The following is a 12872-nucleotide window of genomic DNA, read 5'->3' as shown; positions in this document are numbered from 1 at the left end:
TGCTCCCCAACATGATGCCATCAGAATCCATGAGCGTGCTCCCAGAGAGACCATCACGGAGCCATTAGTGTCGAACCAGGCTCCTTGTGACCATGCTGACCATTACCGAGCCCTCAGCCTCTGACAAGAAGCGTGGCGCACAGACCACCTCCATGCTCTGGCGATCTGTGATAGTGCCGTCATCTCTAACACTCTGCACGGTCTCTTGTTCCTGTATCCTGAGACATTCTGATTATGATTATGGAGTAGTGGTGTGCAAACCTCATTTCAATCTAAAAGGACTTCATTTCAAACAGCTCTGAGCGTCTTCTTAGCATGCCAACACTGCTGTTCTAAGTCCTGGTGGACACTCTTGGCTGCTCAGGCCAGAACTGCTTACGATTTACGAAGCTGGCCCAGGGATGCTCTGTGTTAAACTGTTCATAGAAATGACTAAGAGCAGTCTGTGACGTTGCAAAAATGGGGATGAGTTCAGCAGGGTGATCAAAGGTCATCTGAGTGGAAGGACGTAACCCCTTTATTTTTAACACATGTCCTGCTGCTTGGGGTAACTACTCTCTCCTCCTTGGTCTCAGCTGCTCGAGCCCCCTGACCAAATTCACAACTCAGGGAAATCCAAAATGGAAGAACTAGAAGGAAAATAGAAACACCTGCTTCTCCTGTTCCTTCACTATCACAGGTGAGCACTGGGGGCAGAATCATTAAACACGTGGCTGCTAACCCAAAAGACAGTAGTTCCAACCCACCCGGAGCTCTCTGTGGGAGAGAGATGCAGTAGGTGCTTCCCTGAAGTTGTACAGCCCAGGAGACCCCATGGGGCAGCTCTGCTCTGTCCTGCAGGGTCTGTGAGTCAGACCCGCTGGAGCTCCGAGGGTTTTGTTGGGCTTCACAATCACATTTAACTATAAAGTTAAAAAAGAAAAATCTTCTGATTTCTTTTCTGGCAAATAGTCATATTCCATCCGCTTTCACTGAGTGTAAACCAGGACTTTGTTCCTCGAACCTTGCCTTTGAGTCTCAAGCCCACTCGAGACTTGAGAAGCTAGTCTGTGGAAATCACTCCTATTCCAGACTGTGACTCTATCCCTGTGTAATCTTAACAAGAAGGCTGCATTTCAGGAGGAGAAAGTGAAGAAGTTGTTCCCAGAGGTGTCATTGAAAGGCTGTCACAGGTCTTAGAGCGTTTGGTTGGAAAAACAGCTAGAATGCATTGAGCTTTTCCAAAGTTGACTTTGTCAAATGGCAAATGAAAAGTACACTTCTCTTTCCAATATAGAGTGCAGTATATCAAGTGGAAGTCATTTGTGTCACAATAGCTTGGTTTGAGATTAACTACAGAGTGCTACGTTCCTCCAGGCGAGGAGAGGGTGATCTTTATGGTGGCTGTGTCACACAGCCCTGAACCTGTGCCCTTTGGGGGGGTTGTGTGCGCGTGCATCTTTTAAAGCTATTGCCTCTCGCTATCACTGATAAGATGTGCCGTATCCTGTATTTAGAGCTGGTTGCCTTTGGTAATGTTTCTGTAGTGATGTTACCGTCAGCAGCTGTGGAGACAGCTCCAACTCGTGTCGACGTGTGTATGACAGACAGAAACACCGCCCGGTCCTGTTGGCACAGAAACCCTCACACATGGGGGAAGCGAGTGCCTTTGTGGGAGCAGGCTGTTGTGCTCATCCATATGATGACAGGTGGCCATTGCTTCAGCAGCCCCTCTGCTGTCCTCAGTGGCCTAGAGGTAAAAAGGCTATAAACCAAAGGCACGTGGTTCAAAGCCACCAGTTGCTCTGAGGGAGGATGGTTGGTCTCCTCCTATGTGATTTACCGCCTCTGAAAATCCAGAGGGTCATAGCTGGAAGGTCAGTGATGGTTTGGTCCTGAACTGGTGGCACACAATAGCTACTCTACCTAAAGAACATAGTGCATAACGTGTCAGGCTGCTCACCAAAAGGTTAATGGTTCTAATCCACCGACAGCTCTGTTGGAGAAAACTGGGCATTCCCATCTCATAAGGATTTACAGCTTTAAAATTCCAATGGGGAATCCACGAGATGCTCCGCTGGAGAAGGAAGGGCCATCTCCTCCTGTGCCGGTCAGATCTGATTCTATAATACACAAGAAAGAAAAAAAAAATCCCAGTGGAGGGTCTCTCTGGATGGAAACTCGCCTGAGGGCAGTGGGTCTCCTTTAGCAAACTCCACGTCCTTGGTCTTTCTAGAGATGCGTCCACAGCACGCAAGCAGAATCCTCCTGTCACTTCCCATCATTCCCAAGCCATCGTCTCCTCGTCCTCCAACTGCATGAAAAACAATATGTTGAACTAAATTGAAACAGAATCTTGAAATCGTTTTCTTTGGTTTATTCTGGAAATTAGCCAAACACACTTACTTGGCTTCATTTTCTTAAACCAAAACAGAATCTGACAAAATGGAATTTACTGTGTGATACGTCCTGCCTTTAAGAGCCGCCCGGAGAACAAGCACCCAGTTGTCCGTGTTTGCCTCTCCTTCTAAACCCGAGTGTCGGTTTCTGAAGAGCCCATAATTTCATGTATGTAAGAAGTAAACACAAACAAGCAACTCAGGATACCCCTAAGCCAAGAATGATCCCACTTGGCCCTCTCACCGTTGACTCCTTTGTGCCAGTGTGTGGACCTGGCAGTGTGATGGCTGCAGGGTCCAGGAGCCCTAGAGAGATGCCCTATGGTCTCTGAACTGTCAGCAATGAAAAGTCTCAGCAGGCTTCTGATGGCCCACAGCGGTCACGCTGCTCCCCGGAAGTTCCGCCAGCCCTAGGCAGTGCCTTGGGGTAGAGCCTACTTCTCCACGCTCGTGGAAGACATACAAACCCCTTTTCCCTCCCAACCAAGTATAGACATGCACAAGACGGCACTTCTCTCTTCCCTAAAGTCTTATCCCAGTGTTCTCCTGGGTAATCTTTCCTCCCACCTTCTCCCACGAGAGAAATACATCCCACCACCTGTATCTGTCAGAACAAGAATTTTATTGCCTTAGCTCAACATCAAGAAGATGAAGATTCTCACCACTGGGCCCATTGACAGCATCATGATAAATGCAGAAGAGACCGAGATTGTTAACAATTTCAGCTTGCTTGGTCCCACAATCAACACTCTTGGCACCAATAGTCGGGAAATCAAAAGATGAGCAACATTAGGAAAATCTGCTGTCAGGACCACGCCGGAGTGCTGAAGAGCAAGGATGTCAGCCTAGAGACTCAGGTGCGCCTGATTCAGGCCATGGTCTTCACAATTTCTTACTATGCATCAGAGAGCTGGACAATGACTAAGGATGACAGAAGAATTGAAGCCTTTGAGTTATGGTGCGAGAGAAGAATATTGAACAGACATACCATGGACCGTCAAGAAAACTAACAGGTCTTTTCTGCAGAGGGTCAAACCAAGTTGCTCCTTGGAGGCAAGGATTTGAAGAGTCCACCTCACATACTTTGGGCATGCTGCCAGGAGGGACCAGTCTTTGAAGAAGCACATCATGCTTGGAAAGGTGCAGGGACAGTGCGGGAGAGGAAGACCCCGGATGACATGGACTGACACAATAACTGGGGTAATGAGAGTAGGCGTGTCACAGACAGTGAGACAGGCTCAGGACAGAGCAGGATTCAGAGCTATTGTGCACAGATGTGCACACGGTCACTATGAGTCACAGTCGACTTGATGGCACATAAAAACAACAACATAATTGGGGAAGAGGTTTCTTGTGGCCTAATAGAATTGCACTAAGGAATTGCACTCCTGACCCAAAGGCAGGTGGTTCAAATCCCCTAGCTGCTCCTTGGGAGAAAGATGAGCAGTCTCCTGCCATGTGATTGACAGTTTTTTAAAAACTTCCAGAAGGCCAACTATGAATTGATTTCTACTCAACAACAATTAGTCTGACTTTCATTTTTTATTATTGGGGATACCCAGCCTAACCTTCACCTGTCACAGATCACCTCCATGCCCTGTACGTTCTTACCTGGGAGAGCCAGCTTCACACACTGTCACACCGCCACTGTGCACTCGGGTCCTCTGCCCCACTGTAACATTTCCCTAGAATAAACAGTTGCCTATTTTATTCATGTTGACGTTTCCACAGGCCTCAGCGTGGAAGTAGACGTAAGTCCCACCTGCCAGTGCTGTCGACCTGGGTCAGGCCCTCCTGCGGCTGAGCGGACAGGTATGTGCAGGTGCAGATGCGCGCAGGGCAGCTGGGGGGAGGGGGGCATGTGGAGGACCAAGGTGCTTGCGAAAAACAAGACTTCTACTTGCGAGGTAAATCGTGCGATGCATTCTAGCCATTGAGAGAGAAACCATATTAAAACCCTAAACCAGGCTGCACTTCTGGCCTCTCTCCTGTCTGGTTTACTGTCATTGATATGTTTAAGGCTCAGGCTCCAGGTGGAAGGAAGTGGCAGAGGGTGAGGCAGGCTGCAGGTCAGCGGCCTCTGTGGGTCACGTTCTTGAAGAGAGGTGACAGCAGCACAGGACATCCACCCCTAGGACCAGCCAACACCAAGACCACTTGGGTCTGTTTGACACGGCATTTCTGGACTGCTAGAAGAGTAAACACTCCAGTGTCACGAGAAACACAGCCAGACTGCTCCTTCGAGGTGGAACGGATGACTGTGGTTAGACAGGGTCATCGGGGCTGCTGAGATGGAGGCTCGGTGGGAGCAGGGCGGCCTCCAGGAGATGGTCTGACGCGATGGCGGCAGGAAGGACCTAACCCCAGGTCTGATCCTGGGTTCAGCGCACAGCCCTGCAGCAGTCGGCCCGCTTGGCCCTAAGGTTGCCACGAGTTGGAGCTGCCTCACCTGAGACAAATGACAAGGGCAGAATGTTTCATTAAGAAGCGCTGTCAGTGACCATGCCAATACCAGACATAACCAGAAACAAATGACTTCCTAGTGGAAGTCTAGCAAACAGCCCCACCATCACAAAGATGGAGCAGAGCAACAGGCAGGGCTTCCCAAGGTCGCTTCTGCGTCAGAGCCAATGCTCGGGTTAGTGACAACAGGAATTATATAAATAAACGCTCTTGATTAAAGGGCCAGCGCTGAAAACGCGTAAGTGAAAAGGCTTCCTAGCTGAAGTCTGGCGTGCACGTTGCGCTGCTTCTTCCTAACACATTCTCATGGCCTTGGACGATGCCTCTTCCAGAAGCCGCTGCCGAGTGTGGCTTCCATGTGAGGACGTGAGCGCGGTGGGGTTCCCGGCATCCTGGGGGGCTCTAAAGAAATGCCAGTTTCTGTTCCCCTCACTTGACACTGAGCTTGGGTCTCTGGGTGGAGTAGGAGGACCTGGCCACATCTCAGCATTAGTAGAACTCTGGAATGATTTGTGCCAAGTTCATCTGCAACAGCTTCTGCTTTCTCAGATGGAGGGTGGGAGTTTCTGGGATGAATTTGTGCTTTCAGACTGTTCCAGAACCTTCTTCCCTCGAAAGTTTTTATTCATTTCCCTTGTGTTATATATAGATTGAACTGTGTCTCAGTGAGTGTGCTGGATTTCTGGCTTGTTAACTTTTGGATAGGGAGCTCTGGGGTGCCATCACCCCTAAAGAGGGGCCGCTCCAGTGCTTCACACCCACGGTGGCTCCACAGGAGGAAGTGGACCCTCTCCTGTGCAATGCGCAGCCTCTAAAAATCTGCTGGAGGGTCGATGGCAACCCCAGAGCAACCAGTGGACCTGTGGACGTGAAACCTGGCAGGAGGCAGGGCTATTCTGCTGTATGTTCTATGCCTCCATTGCTTTTCAGGTGCACCAGACCCCAGCCTGGTCTTCAAACGTTTTATATGGATCTGAAAGCTGGATAATGAACATGGAAGAAGAATTGATGCTATTCAACAACGACGTTGGTGAAGAATGTGAGTGTGTGTGCACCGCCAGAAAAAGAAATCTGTCAGGATGTTCCTTATAAGTAGGAATGGTGTGACTTTATCTCATGCACTTTGGAAGGACCCCATCCCTGGAGAAGGACATGCTGTGAAGTAGAGGGTCAGCGCCCTGGCAAGAAGAGAAGGCATTGCTTCTTCCATGAAGGTGCAGCCCCAGCAGACCCCGCGACTTGGCACGTGAAGCATGAAGTGTGAGATGCATCCGTCGAGGGCCCCTTTGGGGGGGGGCAGTTGTTCAGAGAACAACCTGCACAGTCGCACCCAGAGACCTTGTCCAGCATGGATAATTACACAGCTTTCATGATCAGGCCATGTCATTGTTCTACGGTGTCCTCAAGTCCCTCGTGACACACAGTGACCTGTGAACAGCAGAGCTGCACTTTGCCCGATCCTCTGCCGTCCTGATTGTCTCTGAACACAGAAGCCCGTTGCTAGAGTCAGTTTGTCGATCCATATTTTTTAAGGTCTTCCTCTGCTTTGCTGACCCTCCATCTCTCTAAGCATGATGTCCTTTCCAGCATGCCCAGAATATGTGAGACGAAGCTTCAGCGTCCTTGCCTCCAAGGAAAACCTTGCTTGCATTTCTCCAAGACATATCTGTTTGTCCTTTTAGCCGTCTATGGGACACTCAGAACTCTTCTCCAGTACCATGTGCAAAGGCATCTGTTTTTCTTCTGTCATCCTCAGTCACTGTCCAACTTTCAGATGCATAACAAGCAATTGAAAAGACTATGGCTTGACTCATGTGTACCTTAGTCTTTACATTGACATCCGTGCTCCCTGATACCTTACAGAGTTCCTTAAAGATATATCTAATGCAACATAGATTTTGATTCCTTTTTAAAAAAAATTATTTATACCATCATTCTTTTTTATATAATCATTCATATACATTGCTTCATTTGTGTACATTTTGTTTTATTCAAGCATTTTTGTACATTGCATTTAAAAGAATTAATTACTATCCAGCTATTTCTTTTTTATTGTGGTGTTAATGTAAGTTTACGGGAGAGTTGGATTTTCTTTCATTCATTTTGGCACCTTTTCCTCCCTACCTAACCCCATTTCACTTTGAAAAAAAAAATCGTTCCTTGTTGCATAATTTTGCATAGTTTTCTTCCTCTTCCCACTACTCCCCGAGTCCACTTTGCTATGCACCTTTTATTCTGGACTGTTGTCAAACAAATAATGCCTAATCATATATTCTTTTAAAATAGTTTTTTTTTTCATCTGTTCCAATGTGGTATTCATTATTTATCTCCTCTTAGTTCCTTCCCAAACCCCATGTCAGCCCTGTTTTATAATTGTTGTGTTATTGGGAGGGTGGAGGGACAGCGCAGGAGAGGAAGACCCTCTATGAGGTGGATTGATTCGGTGACTGGGATAATCGGGATGGGAGTGTCAGAGACAGTGCGTTTGGCACAGGACAGAGCGGAGTTTAGAGCTGTTGTGCATAAGGTCACTGTGAGTCGCAGGCGACTCGACGGCACATAACAACAACAAGATACAGTATTTGCCCTTTTTGTGACTGAGATATTTCATAATGTCTTCCAGGATCACCCATGTTGTGTACTATTTTATGAGTTCCTTGTTTTTTAGTGCTGCATAGTATTATACTGAGTGAAAATACCATCATTTTTCTATCCATTCATTTTTTGATGGGCACTTGGATTGCTTCCATTTCTTTGCTACTGTGAATAAAGCAGCAATAGACAAGGGTGTGCATATATATATGTTTGGATGGCAGCTCTGATTTCTTTAGGGTTTATTCCCAGTAGCGGAATTGCTGGGTCAAATGGTATTTCTATTTCCAACTTTTTGAGATAGTCCCAAACCACCTTCCATAGTGATTGTACCATTTTACACTCCCATCAACAGTGAATATGGTTTCCAGTCTCTCCAGAACCTCGCCGGCATTTGTTGTTTGCTGCTCGGTTGAACTTTGCTATTGTTACTGGGATGAGATGCTCTCTCAGAGTTCTTTTTATTTGCATCTCCCTGAGAGTGAGAGATTTTTAACATTTCTTCATGTGTTTGCCATCTGAATGTCTTCTTTGGTTGGGTTCCTTTAAAACTATTTAGTACTTTAAAAAAAAATTTATACTAGTTTATTTACACAATTCAAATACCTTGCTTTGGAGAACAGATTCTTTGCATTTCCCTCTCCTACCCACCACATTACGCATTCCTATGATTAACCCTCCCTGGGTGTTTACCTTTTCTTCTTGAAGTGCTGGAGCATTCTTTAAATTTTCGTTATGAGCCCCTTATCAGACGTGTCATTGCCAAATATTTCCTCCCAGTCTGTGGGTTTCTTTTTTACCCTAATGGAGAAATTTTTAGACGTGCATAGGGATTTTATTCTTAGAAAGTCCCATTCATCCACCTTACTCTCTCCTGGCTGTAGGTTTTTCAAGATGCTTGGAAGACTGTTCATATTGTGGATTAGGGCTTCTAGCGTTCTTCCAAGCTTTTCTCTGATGAATTTTATAGTCCGTGGCTTTCCTTCTAGGTCCTTGATCAACTGTGAGTTGGGTTTTGTGTATGGTGGGAGGTTTGGGTCTTTCTTGAGTTTTCTACAGGTAGTTTTCCAATTTTGCCAACACCATTTGTTAAAGAAGCTTACATTTCCCCACTTATTTCATCTCCGTGTCAAAAGTCAATCAACCATAGGTAGATGAGCTTATTTCTGGGTTCTTAATTCTGTTCCATTGATCTATGTGTCTGCCACTGTACCAGTACCATGCTGTCTTGACCACCATGGCTGTGTAGTAGGATTTGAGATCAAGGAGTTAGATGCTTCCTACCTTGTTTCTCTTTTTCAGGAGATCTTTACTTATTCAGAGTCTCTTTCCATTCCAGAAGAAATTGGAAATTGCCCTTTTCATCTCATTGAAGAATGGAATCAGTGATTCCATGGAACTTGTAGAATGCCTTTGGCAGAATTGTCCTTTTCACAATATTGAGTCCTCCTGTCCATGAGCATGGTCTACCATTTCTCCAGGTCTCTTTTTGTTTCTTGCAGTGATGTCATGTCATCTTCTGTTGAACTATTACTTTCATCTCCCTGCCTCCTCAAGTCCCCTCTTTTGATTTCCCAGCTGCTGGTGCCAAAGGTGTCGACTGTGTATCCAAGCAAGATGAAAACATTGGCAACTTCAGTCTTCTCTCCATCTACCACAGTGCTGCCTGCTGGCCCAGTGATGAGGACATGCATGGAACAGGCTGTTGTGAAGCTTTGAAAGATCAAAGGTAGGAGAGCATTGTTGAAATGCCCTCCACATCACATTTCTAAAAGAAAACATCAGGCCACGAATGGTGAGCCATCTACTCAGACACCGGTATCTCAGAGAGAGATGAAGTGGGCTTAAGATCTACGTGTAGTCCAAACAAAGCCTTCTGTTGCTAAAGCCTTCTATAGAGAAATCCTTCTAGAGTCAAACTCAGCATCTCTAGAGTCTGCAGCAGATTCACAAGGCTGCAAATCTGAACAAAGGAGACTGAACGTCTTGTTTCCCAGGAGCTCCGTGTGGACTTGAACTGATGGAGCAGTGTAGCTTCTTGGCTAGAAGGTAACTCAACATGGGCCACTCTTCCAGATCTCTTTAAGCCAGTGCCTTGAACCAGGACTTCTAGCCTCGTAAACAGTGAGAGATGAAATCTCTGTTTGGCAAAGCCGCCCATGAGTGACCTTTCTCTAACAGCAGCACTGGAGTACTAAGACAACACCCTTCACTGCTAACAGAACAGTGGGTGATTCAAGTCCACGCAGAAGCAGCAGGAAGAAAGGGCTGGTGATCCAGGCAAGGTCAGCCACGTTGGTACCCGGTCCTGCTCTGACACACACAGCTTCTCTGTGAGCAGAGAGGGATTCCACAAGCCACTGCGGTCTCCCCAGGGGGTGCGATGGAAGGCGGCATTTCCCTTTAGCACTTGCATCATTCAAATTTTGGACACATGTAACTTTTTACAATTTTAAGAAAAGGGATTAATAAAGGACAGGGTGTGTGTGTATGTGTTTACAGGGTATACACTTGAGGTCCCCTGATCTCATTTGTGACATCTGAGATGCATCGGGTGGGAACTCTGGTTGCCTATTTGTAAGGAGTTTGCTGCTAACCTGAGGACACGTGGTTTGAATCCACCAAGTGCTCTGTGGAATAAAGGTGGGCAAGCTATCCCTGTGCGATGCATAAACCACAGGAGGGTCAGCTCTGGGTCGATTCTGACTGGAAGACACTTCCAGAACAACAGCAGATGCGTGGTGATGTCTTGAATGTAGTCTGCTCTGCTCCCTGCCCGCTCCGCCCTCCACCAGAGAATCATGATCTATAAAACTTTACAGCTTTAATATAGTTGATGCAGTCAGATCAGTATGTCTGAGCTTTCTTTCTTCCTGCATGAATTTTAGGCGTGAATTGTTGAATGAAAGCAAGATGTTCTGAAAGCCAAGCTCAGGGACAGAAAGGCCTCTGGCGTGAAGGGTGGGGTCACTCTTGGGGAGTTTCACACTTGAGGGGATCAGATTTCACCTCACTTGGCTCAAGCTCCACCCAGCACCTGGGAAAATAGGCCCCTCCAGCCCAGCAGGCGCCCTGCCTGCCAGCACAGCTACAGAGAGGCTTAATTTAATTAACAGAAAACAGCATCCATAAACATGAGGTCAGCGAAACTCACGCAGATGCAGGCTCCAGGCTCAAGCTGTTTCTGAGCAACCCCTCCTCCTTGGCGGAGACCCTGCCTCAGTGGTCCTCTGAAGGAGGGGCTTCTGCAAACCTCCACCAACCCTTGAAGCAGGGACTCCTCGCTGTCAACAGCCTGCCCTCTGTTGTCCCTCCTAGATTCTGGTCTCCACTCTCCTTCCCAGGAAAGTCCTCGTGCTTGTGACCTTGAGGCTGGCCTGGCCGGGGCTGGAAAGTGTGGAGGCCTGGCCAGCGACATAGGCTTGTATTGTCAAGCACGGCCCCTGGTAAAGTGGAGAGCCTTCACCAAGTGAGTATTAACAGAATGGTGTTTGCAGACACTGTGAAACTCAAGGGAGGCTTGGGGACTGGGACTTGAGAGGTTAATCATGTATGTTGCTTTGAGACCAGCCAAGGAAAGTGTCAAAGAGACGGCCTCTTAGAAGGAGGTGAAGACAATCTTTCCTGCCCTCAGCTCAGAGGTGCTGTAATCAAACAAGGACAGTGAGGAGGCGCTCTGTCCACAGGACTCTGTCCATGGGATGCTGTCCACAGGACTCTGTCCACGGGACGCTGTCCACGGGAGGCCTCCTCGTGGTCAGGTGGAGCAGAGTCCCCGTCCCAGACCCATAATCGCTTTTTAATAGCAATCACAAGTTGACACTTAACGGCTGACATTGGCACACGGAGCAACTGGAATATAAACAAAAATATAGGAACAATTCAAGAAAAGCCACTGAGGGACTTAGCCCTGGGTTTCTATGCCCATTTAAACAATATTAACATAGGGCCCTTTGATGATCAGAGACACAAAGGCGTTAAGAAGACAACAGCAGGGCGTGCTGGAAAGGTGAGCTGGCCCAGGAATAACAAGGCCCTGGGTTGGCACACTAGCCCATGCCGAGAATGTAATCTAAGAATTGGACATGGGTGAGGAGCTGGGAGATCAACACCCTGCCTCTTCCTTCTGAGGCAAGGAGAAGAAAGTCCTGCTAAGCCCTGCTGAGCTCTGCGGTGGCCGGCCACGGGTGCTGGATGAGGGACCCCACAAGGCTGCCACACGCCAGGAAGTCGTGCCGTGGCCGGTGTCAGGCACCATCAATCCTTACAAGGCAGGCTCTGTTCTAGGTCCACCCGCGGGGTCAGCAAGGATAAGAGACCTGGGGGGTCGTAGTCCCTTTCCTCAGCTGAGTTCTCCTCACTCCAGAGTTGACCCTCCCTCGGATCCGAACCACCCCTGACTCCAAGTGGTCTCCACTGGGTTTCTGAGGTCACCAATCATCAAGTCACTGGCCAAACAGTCCGAGTTATGAAGCCTTTGGGTCACAGTGCACTGAGCTGTAGACTAAGCCATGAGGGCTCCCCATTGGGATAAAGACACCAAATTAGTTCATTTCATGGGGGCAGATTAACAAATGAGCTAAATGCGTATTTTAAATGTGTGTCACAGGTAGTCTCCGGCTTAAGCAGGACTTCATTTATAAGATCCCATTCTAAGTTGGTTCTCATTTAACTTGATTACCTCTTTTTTTCTTGTTTTCTTTTCTGCTTCACTGTTATTCCCTTCACCAGCCAGACAGCATTCTGAGAACACAGTTTCCGGCATTGGATGTCTATGAGGGAACCTCTGAAAACGATAGTATCATCAATTTCCATCACAACATTGTGTGCAGTGCGGGTTACTGTTGACAAGATGTGGCAATGACCACACCAGAGAGCCCCTAGTGGGGTTCAGGGTAAACTTAAGGGTGTCACAAGCGGGACCAGTCCTGTGAAATTATACTTCATGGCATATACTATGGGTGTGTTTACCTGTAGGGTCCAGTTGTCTGGAGAGAGACATCCTGCTCAGAAAGTGGAGAGACATCAGAAAAGAGGAAGACCTTCAACTAGACCGACTGACCCGGTGACTTCAACAGTGGGCTCGCGCATGGCAGAGATTGTGAGGATGGCATGGAATTCAGGACGAGGAAGACCCTTCTGACTGGGTGTAAGTTACCTGGAATGGTGATGTGTGGGCTGGTTGATCAGACTGGGGCTGGGGAGCGGTGGGAATCTCAGGACACAGGACAGGCCTGGGGCTGTGATCTGGTTGGCTGTCTAGACGGGCAGAAATATGGGCTGTCAGGGGCTCTGGTGATCTAGTGGCAAGAAGCTGCACTGTAATCCCAGAGGTGCTCAGTTCAAATCCACCAGGTGCTCTACTGGAGAAAGAGGGACAATTTCCTCCTGTACCAGTAAGATCCAATATGATGGTACACACAAAATAATAATTTAAAA

This window comes from Elephantulus edwardii, unplaced genomic scaffold, assembly GCF_000299155.1.
Source record: "Elephantulus edwardii isolate Elephantulus edwardi_28Jun2011 unplaced genomic scaffold, EleEdw1.0 scaffold00127, whole genome shotgun sequence".
Taxonomy (NCBI): domain Eukaryota; kingdom Metazoa; phylum Chordata; class Mammalia; order Macroscelidea; family Macroscelididae; genus Elephantulus; species Elephantulus edwardii.
This window is presented reverse-complemented; position numbering follows the sequence as displayed.